Source organism: Falco biarmicus, chromosome 4 (genome assembly GCF_023638135.1).
Source record: "Falco biarmicus isolate bFalBia1 chromosome 4, bFalBia1.pri, whole genome shotgun sequence".
Classification (NCBI taxonomy): domain Eukaryota; kingdom Metazoa; phylum Chordata; class Aves; order Falconiformes; family Falconidae; genus Falco; species Falco biarmicus.
In genome coordinates, this window is record NC_079291.1 from 2820491 (window position 1) to 2832751 (window position 12261).

The window sequence follows — 12261 nt, forward strand, 5'->3', positions numbered from 1 at the left end:
TAATTTGTCAGTCTGGTGGGTCTGTGCAAATAAACATGTTACTCTATGTCATTTTATTAAACCTGACTGAAAGAAACAAAACTAAACGGAACAAGCTGACTAGGAAAAAAGGAAACAACAAGGACCTTTGAAGAAGCAACATTAGAGGAGAGAAGGGAGAAGAAACTCTGTATTTCTTTGCTTCTACCAAACATGTAAAGGAGGAGTCCCTTTAAAAATATTCCTGTTTGTTTCATCCTTGTTTATTTTTACTGCAGAAAATCATGCAAGTCTTGCAGGTTGGCCAGACAACTCTTTGCAGCACTGAGTGTGTGGCAGTGGATCATAGCTCCTTCTGATGGTTTTCAGTTTTCAATAAGGCATTGGGCTTCTGCTTGAGTTGAAAAGATGGCATAGAGATTTCATTAATAGTTCTTTTCTTCTTAATTGATCGTTTTCTTCTTTTTCACACTGAAAAAACTGAGGCCTTCCATTTTAGCTTGTCTTCAGATCAGATGTAATACGGGAAACTGGAATTACTTACAGGGAGAAAAGTAAAAAAAAGAAACAAAATAAACAGTCTTTTTTTATATTACATGCAAATCCAAATAATCCTCTCCCTCCCACAGTGTGACCCCATTTTGCTTAGGCAGACTTTCTTTTTCTAAGCCAGGCAACTTTGAGACTGTAGACTTAGGAGATACTACTGAATACGGGAGCACAGCACTTGCAAAATAAAGTTTTAAAGCTACTGTGTTCACAGTGCTACGATGGCAGTGTACTGACAACTCGCCTGTTCTAACCAAATCTCCTCCCTTAGCCACGCTCACACAAACAAATAAACCAAAGCCAAGTTGCATTCCTCCAGCAATTTTAGATAACAGAACATCAATCTGTCCCAGCTGCTTCAGGGAATGCCCTGCTCACAGGTAAGAGAATTTAAATATGTTCAACCCCTTATTGTTACACATACCTGGAAAAGGGATAAAAATTGTTGGCAGGACAGCAGCAAATGCGTTGATTTTGTGCTTTATTGCAAACAAGCTACAACAAAATCACTGCTTGCCAAACGTAATGTGACATCATGGATGAGGGACAACCGTTTTCCACCACAGAGCACAAACCAGCAAGGGGAAATCTTTGCAGTGTTCCTTCCTTTCTTCTCCTTTCTTAATCCTTACACCTTCCACATGAAAGGACCGAGCAACTTTTAGAACTGCAACCAGTGACACGACTCCTGTCACTACTTATTGGTGCTTCCTAAGAGTAATGCCTAAGAATCCCACCACAGCCTAATGCTGCACGATTCCCTCCCCTCTTTAGCTACAAAACCAAAACTATAGGAGAGTCTTAAAAACATATTTCTTTTTATTTTGTGTCCATAATATGCCATGTATGATTGTTCTTTAACTCTAGTTCTCCGGTTTGAAGAAGCGTAGCTTGCAAATTTAAGGATCTTCCTTTGTAGCTACAATTTTTCATAATTGTGATCAAGCAATCAGGATCCAGATAGTTGCATTTTCTGGATGCAGAGTTTTATTTCAGTCTAATGAACTAGTTGAAGGATTATAAAAATGTGGTAACAGAACCGGTACTTTAATCACTGTGCGACTTAGGCTATGTCTGTGTTAGCAGGCAGCGGGATGCAACAGGAAAAGCTCTGCAGTGCAAACCAGCTTGCATGGAGGACCCAGCCTTGACCCTCTGCGTGCTCTGGGGGGTTTGTTCCAGGCTGGCTCCATCAGTGGTTGGAATGCAGCTTTTGGTTACGTTGCAGGTAACACTAGATTTCTTCTGTGTCTTCTGCAGCTGCTCCACAAACCGAACCGAAGAGCAGGAAGGGAGGGCAACCAGAGGTCTGCTTCAAAAAATACAGATATACATCATCTGAAACAAAAATGCTAAAGTAAATGAAGGCACACTTAAGTTTGCATTTCTGAGTCAATGGACAGCGACAGGTGTGGGAGATTTGATCTGAACTAGGTCAAACCGATGTCAAGATAGCAGAATAATAATTTATTTCAGTGGAAATTTGAAGAGCGTGTGGAATAGTTGTGTGTCATCCCTGCCCCCCCCCCCTTTTTTTTTTTGCTAAAACATGGAGAAAATATTTTATAGAGAGTCAATAGCTCCCTGAAATGCAATTAGTTTAACACACCACTGAGATGTAAACTCCTGGAGCAGAGAAAGAAGCTCCCTTAGACCAGCAGGTCAGCTGGTGCCAGCAGCGGGCCCCATCATTCACACCAGCACTACAGCTGCACCCCGAGAAAGGGCCACAAAAAAACCTTCATGCAGAAGCATTCCTGGACATCACGTGTCCTGGTTTTAGCTGGGATAGAGTTAATTTTCTTCTTGGTAGCTGGTGCAGTGCTGTGGTTTGGATTTGGCGTGAGAGCACACTGATGGTGCTGGTTGTTGCCTGCAAATGTTTGTGCCAAGCCAAGGACCTGCCAGCGAATGGGCTGGGGGGGATGACACAACCAGAACAGGTGACCTGAACTAGCCAAAGGGATATTCCATACCACATGATGTCGTGCTGAGCATATATAAGCTGGGGGAAGAAGCAGCAAGGTGGGGGATGTTCAAAGTTTTTCCTGAGTAACTGCTACGTATGATGGAGCCCGGCTTTCCTGGGGGGGGCTGAGCACCTGCCTGCTGTGGGAAACAGTGAATGAATTCCTTGTCTTGCTTTGCTTGCATGGGTGGCTTTTGCTTTACCTATTAAACTGTCTTTATCTCAACCCCACAGGTTTTCTCACTTTTACTCTTCTATCTCCCCCATCCCACTGTGGGGGGAGCGAGAGAGCGGCTGCGTGGGGCTTAGTCGCCCGCCAGGGTTAAACCACATCATCATGTCAGGACACAATGCTGCTGGTGTGAAAAAAGCTGGACGGAAATAGTATGAGAATTTCACAGAAAATGCACAGGAATTTCCTTTATGCAAATTCTCAACTGGCAACAGAACTGAACTGGCAACACCAGTTTTGTAAAACTCCTTCTCACCTCTGATTTCTAGCGCTTTCCTCAGGATATTAATCCCCTTTTTCCAGTCCTTCGGTCTTTTTCCCCTCCCTGTTTTTCTTCTGCTTCCTCAGTTTTTTCGGTTGTTTTCCTAGGATGCCATATTTTACATTTTATCATTTAGCAGTGGCAATAATCCTGGATTTTGCTGTTGAGCTGACAGCTATTTCCCCTGCAGCAGGTCTGGTGGTAGATGCTCTGAGCAGTAACCAACAGGTCCCTCTGGATCTCTCACTGAGCAGCGTTATATAGCTCAAGGCAAACTGAGAGTCTGGTTTGCTGGCAAAAGGAAGAAGGAAACAGAGTTAGAGCATACAGTTCCCGTCATCCGTGAATAAATGGAGAGCAGAACATGAAATGGAAAACACCAGTGAAGATGACTGAGACTAGGAAAATTTTGTCTAGGCTAGCAAAAACTGGGTGCATTGACCAAACTAGGCTCCAGAAACAGAAAACCACTCTTTTGAGGAAATTCATCAAGGAGGTCTGGGACAGATCTTCCACTTGTACCGGAAAATGTGGATATTGTGGTGATTGGCCTCTGTTCCTTTTGATGTACGCTTTCGTGTAAAAGTAGGAAGGAAGAAAATTTCTGTAGGAGCATCATTCACATTCTGCTGCTCACCGCAGACAGTCATCTTAGTAAGGTCTGATGTCTTCCAATTTCCATTCTTTCCTGGAATATACCTGCACACCGTGCCCTTACGAAAGGTGGTAATTCAGTATGACACTGAAGTGGGACAGAGCAAAAGAGGTCTGGTAAACGAATTAAGGATTGAAATCCTACAAATAAGCAGTTTGGAAGTTTGAACAGACCTTCTCCAAAAGAAAAACTTGTTCCCTGTTGTAATTGTTCTTTCCTTTTTCATTAAGAACACTTGCCTGTACAGCCTGTTTGTTGAATTTAACTGTATCTAATTATGGTTTTTTGCTGGCAACACTGTGTGGCTTAGAGGTTGCACTGTTTCACATTTGAGCAGAGATAACTAAGATTCACAGATCTCATTGATAACAATTTTTATTATGCTAGATTATAAAAACAAAAATCTGATTTCTGAAAATGAGTTTATACTGGCAGTCCCACAGAGAGCTACTTAATTGCCAGTTAGCTTCACTCTTCCTTTCCACTCCCATCTTCTCCTACGCCGGCCTGCCATTGTGGATCCTTTCTCAGACAGGACGGCTGCTCAGCACGGCACCGGACAGGAACAGCCAAAAAGGTGATGTCCAGCCTTGGTGTTTCCACCACCTTCCCACCAAAATTGCTTCCACAGGACAAATGCCAGCAGCTGTTTTGAGCCCCCATCTGCGCTCACAGGATCTCCCTGCCAGTGATGTTGAACCACCATCACCAAAAGTGGCAAATATTTGGGGAAAAAAAAAGTCTGATGTAGACACCTAATGTAGCAGCCCTGTAATTCTCTGTACTTTGTTACAAGGAATCAACAGTTGTTCATATTATTCTCTACCTGTCCCTGTAGTATTTTGCCTAAGAGCTCGTCAGATGAAAGTTTTGGGGCACACAATACAAATTAATGACAATTATTTTCTTTCAGAATTTTTATCCTAGAGATCCCTTCACATTTTAATATCTTGGGGGAAAAATGAGCCCACAATTTACATAAAAAGACTAAGAAAAGAAAAGCTTCTAGGCTTTTCAGTATTTAGAAATGAAGTAAATATGTGTAATAGCATTGAAATTATTTTTCCTTTTTAAAATAGAAGTTGCTTGGATTATTTGGTGATTCTTTATCAGTATATAAGTTAAGTTCAATCAAGCTCTTCAGAAGCAGCAGCAGCAGCGGAAGCAGAAACTTACTTCTTGTTATAACAGAGAATTTACCATTTCCCTTCCACCCTCGTTAGTGGATATTTCCAAAGGCTCTTTTGTTTATTCCTCTTAAGACAATTTCAGCACACAAGAACAGCCAGAACTGATAACCCCTGAGCTGGTTCAGCTCCTTTTCAGAAGCCAGATTCCAAACCCCAGGAATCTGAGGTTCCAGGGATGTGGCATAACATTTACTGTGCCATTCCCAAGAGGACCCCGGAGCGCGGGCACACAGCATTAATCATGTATTTCAAATCCCTCTTGGAACTTTTAACAACAAAGACGTGATTTAGCTAAAATCGGAAACCAGAACCAAAACCCAACGAAAACCAGTAAGGAAACAAAAAAAATTACAGTATTTTGGGTTCCTGAGAAATACCAAGTAAAGCTGGACATAAACCTTCAGGAGGGGTTTTATTCATTCTTAAACATACATATATATAATAATTAGTTGAATTTATCAATCGTTATTTCTCTCTTTTTCCTTTTTTTTCCCCCTCCTTAACTAGAAGGCTCCTAAAAACAGCTGGCGCCGAGGAGAGCCGCCCGCCGCACCTCCCAGTTTCCCGAATGCAGGTGGCGGACGCGGCGCTCACACAAGACGCAGCCGCCGGCTGAGCCCGGCCCGGCCCGGCCCGCCCCGCCCCCCCTGCCCCCAGCAGCGAGACCCGGGCCGCCCCCCCGCGCTGCCGAGTGCCCCGGGCCGGGGGCGGTGCGGGGGGCGGTGCCGGGGCGGGCGCGGTGTAGGGGCGGTGCAGGGGGCGGTGCCAGGGGCGGGGCTGGAGAGTGCGGCCCCGCCCACTGCTGGTGACGCGCCGGCGCCTGCGGGCCTATGGGTGGCAGCGGGAGCGGCGGGCCGTGCGCGGCGGCGGCGAGCGGTGAGTGGGGCGGCGGCGATGGCGATGCGTCGCGGTGGGCGGCAGTCCCGCCTGCATCCCGGGGGGCGCCGGCCCGGCGGCTGATGCGGGGTTGCTCGGGCGGTGTGCGTGCGGCCGCCGGCGCGGGGGTGCGAGCCGCCGTCCTCCTCCGGTCCGCGGGTGCCGGCGAGGCGCTACCGGAGCGCGTTAGACTAGCGCGGCGGCGGCTCGGGAAGGCCGGGTACGAGCAGCCAGCGCCGCCGCGGAGCTGCCGGCTGCGAAGGGCTCGGTTCCGCCTGGCCTTTGGGAGCGTGTATTCTCCTCATCCTTGCCGTCGGGCCGCGCTGTGCCGCACGGCGGTGCGAGTGGCTGCGCGTAGTAATGATTAACGCCCGCAGTAACGCCTCGGTTGAGTTACCGCTCCTGCTTTGTGCCGCCGCTTTCCGCTTTGCCGAAGTGACTCCATCACCTTCGGCAGCTATGGTCTTTCCGTAGAAGCACGAAGGCTCTGCGTGTGTGTACATCGTGGTGTTAGCCTGCGTTATATAAGCATGTGCCGTACTGTGGACAATAATATATAGGTATATAATGTACATCATATAGCAACATGATTTTGCGTTAAATACACCGTGTTTGTTGTACCTTTTTGTTAGTCAGGAGGCGGTCTCGTTATTAACTTTAAATTCTGTGTGTTACTCAAATAAGTGGCCTGAGTGCTTTGAGGCGCACATGAAGGAAGGCGATGAAAATGCAGCAGGCGATGGAAGCAAACCAACGGATGGAGCAAAGGGCTGCGGGCAGGTTCTGGGCCAGTCCCGGGCTGGGTCAGGCAGCAGCAGGCGGGAACAGCCCCCACGACGCCCGCGATGCCCACGTTGGCTTGCTGCCTCGCACCCACGTGCTGGGGCTGCCCTGGAGAGACGTGCAGTCACCATCGGATCAGGGCACCGGGGTGTTGTCACAGCCCCTCCGAGGATGGGGCTATGCGAGAGGAATGTTGCCCAGTCCTGCTAGCGGTGGCGCGAAGGCGAAGGCAGTGGAGCCAAGCTGCTGAGGGTGGCGGTCCGACCCGCTCTGAAGGTCCCACCAGGCACGTGCCCACATCACCCGTCGTCTAGGGAAAAGGGCGCTTGGGTCTTCATTACCTGCTCAGCTTCTCGCGTTGACAGTAAATAGCTCAAGTGAGGAGAATGCAGCCTTCCCATTGCTGCTAGGGAAAACTGAAACTAAAAGGAACACAAGGCAGAACTTTCCTGGATGATGCAAAACGGGAATTCCTGAATGATGCAAAACTGAAATTCCCTTAGAAAAATGGAAACACCAATGTTTTCTCTGTGTACAAGAGGAAAATAATATTTATGTCTACTTCAGCCTAGGGTATTATTTATAATGCTTGAAATTCAGAAGTCTCTTGTTTATAATTTATATTTTATATTGAAACTAAGAAGTATTTACCTTTTAGTGAATTTCATTGTAAAGATCTTGCATTGGTACACCATGCTTATGTTCATACAAATACTTTTTAGTACAATCTTTATTATACTAAGTTTTATCTGCTAAGTAGTTATATTTAAGTTAGGTTTTTTTTTTTTAGAAAAAGGAGAAAAATGTTCTGAAAATATTACTGCCAAGGTACTAACAACATATTTTCTCCAATGCTATAGTCTAATTAGAAGATACTAGCACCTAAAAACCTCATTCAGTTACTTGGGCCCCATGGTGGGAGCAATGCAAATGCAGACAGAAAGGTCCCAGCAGAGAAGTTAAGAATTAGAAAACATGATGCCATTTCTGACCATAGACAGGAGTAGTTGTTTAGTAAAGTACCTCCAAATGTTCATGCAAGTGGAAAATACATTATAAGTTATATTGGTTTCAAGGTTCCTATTTCATTTATGTCTCTGTAGCTTAAATGCCGTTAACTGTTATCAGCTGAGCTACAGGAATTAAAGTTTTGTACTTCTCTACCACTGTAAAACAGCAGTTGCCAGCTTGCAGATAGTCTTCCCTAAAATTAGCTGTTTTGTGATAGAATCTGCTGCAGGAGTTCTTATATTTGAATAAGATAGTGGTTTATTGAATGGTGCAATTTTTAAAAATGTTTTATTACGATTTGGTTTTAGTGGTACAGACAGTCAGGGATGTTTATGGTACAGTCAGTCAGGGATAGCCCAGTAGAAAGCTGGAACAGCATCACTTCGCGTGTTACTGTGTTTTGTGAAATATTGCCTAGATCCTATCTTAGCAGACTTCCAGTTTTCTGGTTTGCCCTTGTTCCCTGCCTTGCAGGCAGAGCTAGGTAAACGTTGCCTTTAACCTTCAAGGTGTCTCCCTTTCATCTTTCAATACGCTTGGAAGTTGTTTTCAGCTATGCTTTTTTGTGTTAACTCCTGAAGAGCAACTGTTCTCAAGGCAGCACCTTTAACCACCCCTGGTGTACCTGCTTAAGCTAATAGTATGATCATTGCATGCCCGTAGCACTGCGATGCTTTTGGCGTAGATGCGGTGTTGGGGTCGGACATGAGTGGTGCCCTGCTGTGCTGCAGGCTCCCAGTGTCCTGGGACTTCCCTTCCCCAGCACGGTGCTGTACGGAGCAAAAACCACCGGGGATTTGGGTCAGACCGAGTAATTCTCAGGCATAAGAGGAGGTGGAGCATTAAATCAAGCCAGCACTGGGTAAGCATGTGATGTGACCTCTTGGACTGTCACTGTCGAGCCAGGACCCCGCAATGTGAATGATGCCAGGTAGTAGCACTAAACAGATGAGGACTGGAACAGAATAAGGGCGAAAGCTACGTTCCCAGAATTTTTTAGAACTTATGCTGCTGCTGCACGTGGGTCTTTTACAGAATAGGTTTTTTCCATTCAGAAAGGGTCGTGGCAGTCATTGTTCTGAAGATTTCTGCATCCTGTTCCTGCTTAAGCAGCCCTAGAGCACCTTTCCTTGATGCTTCCCTCCTTGCTCCCCCTGTCTAAAGAGCACTGTTGCATTTGGCCCAAGGGGCTGCATTCGCTGGTACCAAATGCACTTGCTTCGGTGTGGTGTTCCCATCTCCCTGCCCTTCTGCTGGTCCTCTGGTCCTGTGGAGTGAAAGATGCTGTGAAGGGTATCCAGGTGAGGTTGGGCTCTTCTGACCATAAAGGGGCCGAATCAGCCTGGTGGCCCCATTTTAGTCAATTTTTCCTCAGTACTTTTCCTAATTGTCATCATTTCAGACAACTGCAGCTTTCTCTGCTTTTATCACACAATTTTGTAATTTCTCCATATGAAAGAAGGAAACATGTCTCTGGTAGGCCGGTTGGGTTTTTGTGGCTTTTAAAAACAGCAAAACCCACACTAATAAATCCCAAAGTAAAAGGGTAGTGAATGTTTGCTTAGCAGCACAGGCTGCTAGAGGTTTTGCTTGCTTCCTGGGAGCAGGTAGGTAGGATAGGAAACGTGACAAATTGTGTGTGTCGTATCTCCACAGTGTATCACATGGATCTTCATTCCATGCATATGTTATCTAGTATGCATAAGCTTTTGGCTTTTGTAAGCAGAGAAGTAAAAGAAATCTGGTTTATTTAGGGTATTCTGATTTTTTTTTTCTTTCATCTTGTTAAACGTTTTGCATCTTTTTATTATCTGAAAAAAATAACTCGGCAAAATTTTTGTTCTGATACTAAACATAGAGGAAAGCACAGCTATGTGTCCTACAAGAATTTCCTTACTACTTGGCAGGATAACTCTTGGGATAGAGAAGCAAATCATGCTACGTAATTATAGGGAACTACACATGCAAGTATGGTGTGTAGTGTTTGGCTCTGGATCTTTGTAGCATTCCTTGCTAAATCTCTACACAGTACTTAACAATACAAACACCTTTCATAAGCATTCTTCCCCAGCTTGGAGAAAAAAAAAAAACCAACAACCAACCCGAAAGAATCCTTGATTAATCAATATGGTTACAAAACATTCATGTTTTGCATGTATATAGACCCTGAAGAACAGGGCAGTAAAATTCAAAGCTTGTTGTGTTGCTTTGGCGGCTGCAGGAATGGTCCCTCCACCCCCAGAAAGCAGCCTGCCATCCTGATCTCCTTGTCAGCAGAAGCTCTAACTCAATCACACCCTTGGTCAACAGCTCTCTGTTCTTTTAAAATCTGGGGGAGGGCAAGAACAGAGAGGCCGCAGAGAGAGCTTGGAGCTGAAACCCCTTGCAACAGCCCTGGCACGGGCTGACCCTCATGGTGGGGGATGCTGCGGATGGAGTGGGGTCTCCTGGGCACTGCAGGTAGCGACAGAGTGCTGCCTGTGCAGCGTCCGTCAGCTTGGTCATGGCTCTGCTGCTTGGGTGTGGGTAGCTGGGGCCTTTCATGAGGGTTCTCCAAGAGGACTCAAGACACCTGTATGAGGCTGGCATCCTGACTGGTGACCTACAGCTGATCCACCCTCTTCTTTGGCAGCAGCTGAAGAGTAAGTAGGACACCTGGTGAGCATCCACAAAGACACTGAACATTTCTGTTCAGCTATCGGAATCCTACTTGTCCTGATGTCTGCAGAGCAGCGGGATCAGTGGGACATTTAATGGAACACAATCCAATAACGTAATCGCAAATAGCCCTGCGTTTCCCACAGTGGTGCTCCAGTGATCCTCTTCCAACATGGAGGACTTCTCTTCTCGAGGTCTGTTTAGTGATATGTCTTCATAGAATCCTAAAAAAGCCTCACGGCTTCTGGTCCCAGAAACTAGTTTCCTTTTGGACACGGCTGGGCATGTTTTCCACAGAGTGTGCACTGAAGGAGCTGGTAGCCCACGCTGCCTCCAGCCTCTTTGCTGGCCTGGTACCCACTCCCTGCTACACTCCCTCCTTCAGTGCTTAGAGGACAGTCACGCAAATAATACACAATCTACATCCTTGTTTTCTTCTGTTTTGCTGATAGCCTGCAGTTACACAGGGTGTATCTTGGGATTAGCGCCGTGCAGGTGTTGCTCAGGGGCTCTGCACACCAGCGCTGCACGCTGTCTCACTGGTACCTCAGCATAAGTTATTTCAAAATATTTCCCAGTATGGCAGATAAATTCATCAATAGATGTGAACCTTGCAAAAACCTTTACAACTGAGCATGTCCAAAAGGAAGGACTTGATCAATTTGAAAGGAGTTTCTTTTTGCTCCGGCCTCTTCATGTGGCTGGGGTTACAGATGGCCAGTCTCGTTTAGCGGGATGCATACCGATGAGTTTCATTTGTTTGAGAACAAGTAAACCCACAATGATTTTGTTACGGATCTTCTCTCCAGTCACTCTTGTGCATAAAGAGAGAACGCAATTTACTTGCCATGCCTGCTTTTTTTTTTTTTTTTTGTGGTAGGAAGGATTTTCTGTTTTGTGGTATTTAAAGGGTTTGTGGCTTTAGAAAATTACTTCTTCCTCTCCCCTTCTTCACTACCGGAGTTGTCTAGGAGGATGCACTCACTCGCAGGTAAACTACTCTTAAAGCAAAACAGGTATTTTAGTCCTGTAGCAAAGCATGTGTTTCACTATGGAGTTGACAGTGAGTAATACACGCTGACCTCTGCGTGTGTGCTGCCAACACATCCTGCAAGTTCCTGTCCCTCCTTTCCCTTAGGGAAGCCCAAACTGCTCGCCTACCTTGCTCTGTGTGTACAGCAACAGTCACCGGGTTATAACGTTGTGCCTTCTAATAGCCTTCATTTTAATTGCATAATGGGGATGTGTGGTTTTAAATTAGTCATAAGGTTGGTACCTGTTTTAATGAGCTCTTCAGCTGTCTTCCCAGAGGGGAAGGCTTTGTTTTCCCAGGAGCGACATGCCTGTTCCCAGAAGAAATGTGTTTCCACTAACGAGGGCATGAAAAGGCAAGGTGGTAAGGGGACTATTGGGAATGGTTAGAGGGAGAAGGGTAAATAGCTGCGAGTCCTTGGTGCTGGAGAGCATTTTGATAATGCCAGAGCCTATGATGTGCCAGGTGTTCACGTGTATAAGCACGGTCACGTCGGCACGTCCTGTCATTGTGATCATGCTTGCTTTGGTCACATTGGTGTGATCTAAATGGCATAGCCTCGTCTGTCATGGCATAGAGGAGCACAGCCCAGATACCCTCACGTGTCTTCAGACATACGAAACAACGAGACTGGTGTTTAATGGCTGTGACACCGGTTGGTCTGCTCCCCGAGAATCGATGGCTGTGTTGCATGTTATGTCTGTCTGGTCATGGTGAAGACCGATTGCGGTATGACCGCGTGGCGCTGAGTCAACAGAATTGCTGGGGAGACAGTAAGGCGCATCACTCGTTCCACATGAGCTAAAGCCTCTTGTTTCCCCCTCTCCAGGCAGCTGAAGGTGGGGATTGCTCTGAACACTGGTGGGGAAGTCAGCCAGGTGGCTGGCTTCAACAGTCTCTCCAGCTGCCAGACCACGAAATTGGGTTTGGGCAGTAAGATCCAAGAATGAGAGAAGTTTTATAGCCGAAATACCCCTTTGGGGATTTTAGGAAGTACTGTTTGACACTCATAAATACTTGTGCAGAAGTGAAGCCCTCCTAAACTGCTTGTCCACAGCAAAGCT

General features: G+C 46.1%; 1 protein-coding gene across 1 annotated transcript in view; it reads left to right on the forward strand.

The window, feature by feature from the left end:
• Positions 1–5627: 5627 nt before the first annotated feature.
• SNX10 (sorting nexin 10) overlaps positions 5628–12261 on the forward strand; it is a 38073-nt gene continuing 31439 nt past the window's right edge. The window contains exon 1 of the mRNA XM_056337599.1: positions 5628–5712. The gene's annotated coding sequence lies outside the window, so the exon portion shown is untranslated. The remainder of the gene's footprint in view (positions 5713–12261) is intronic.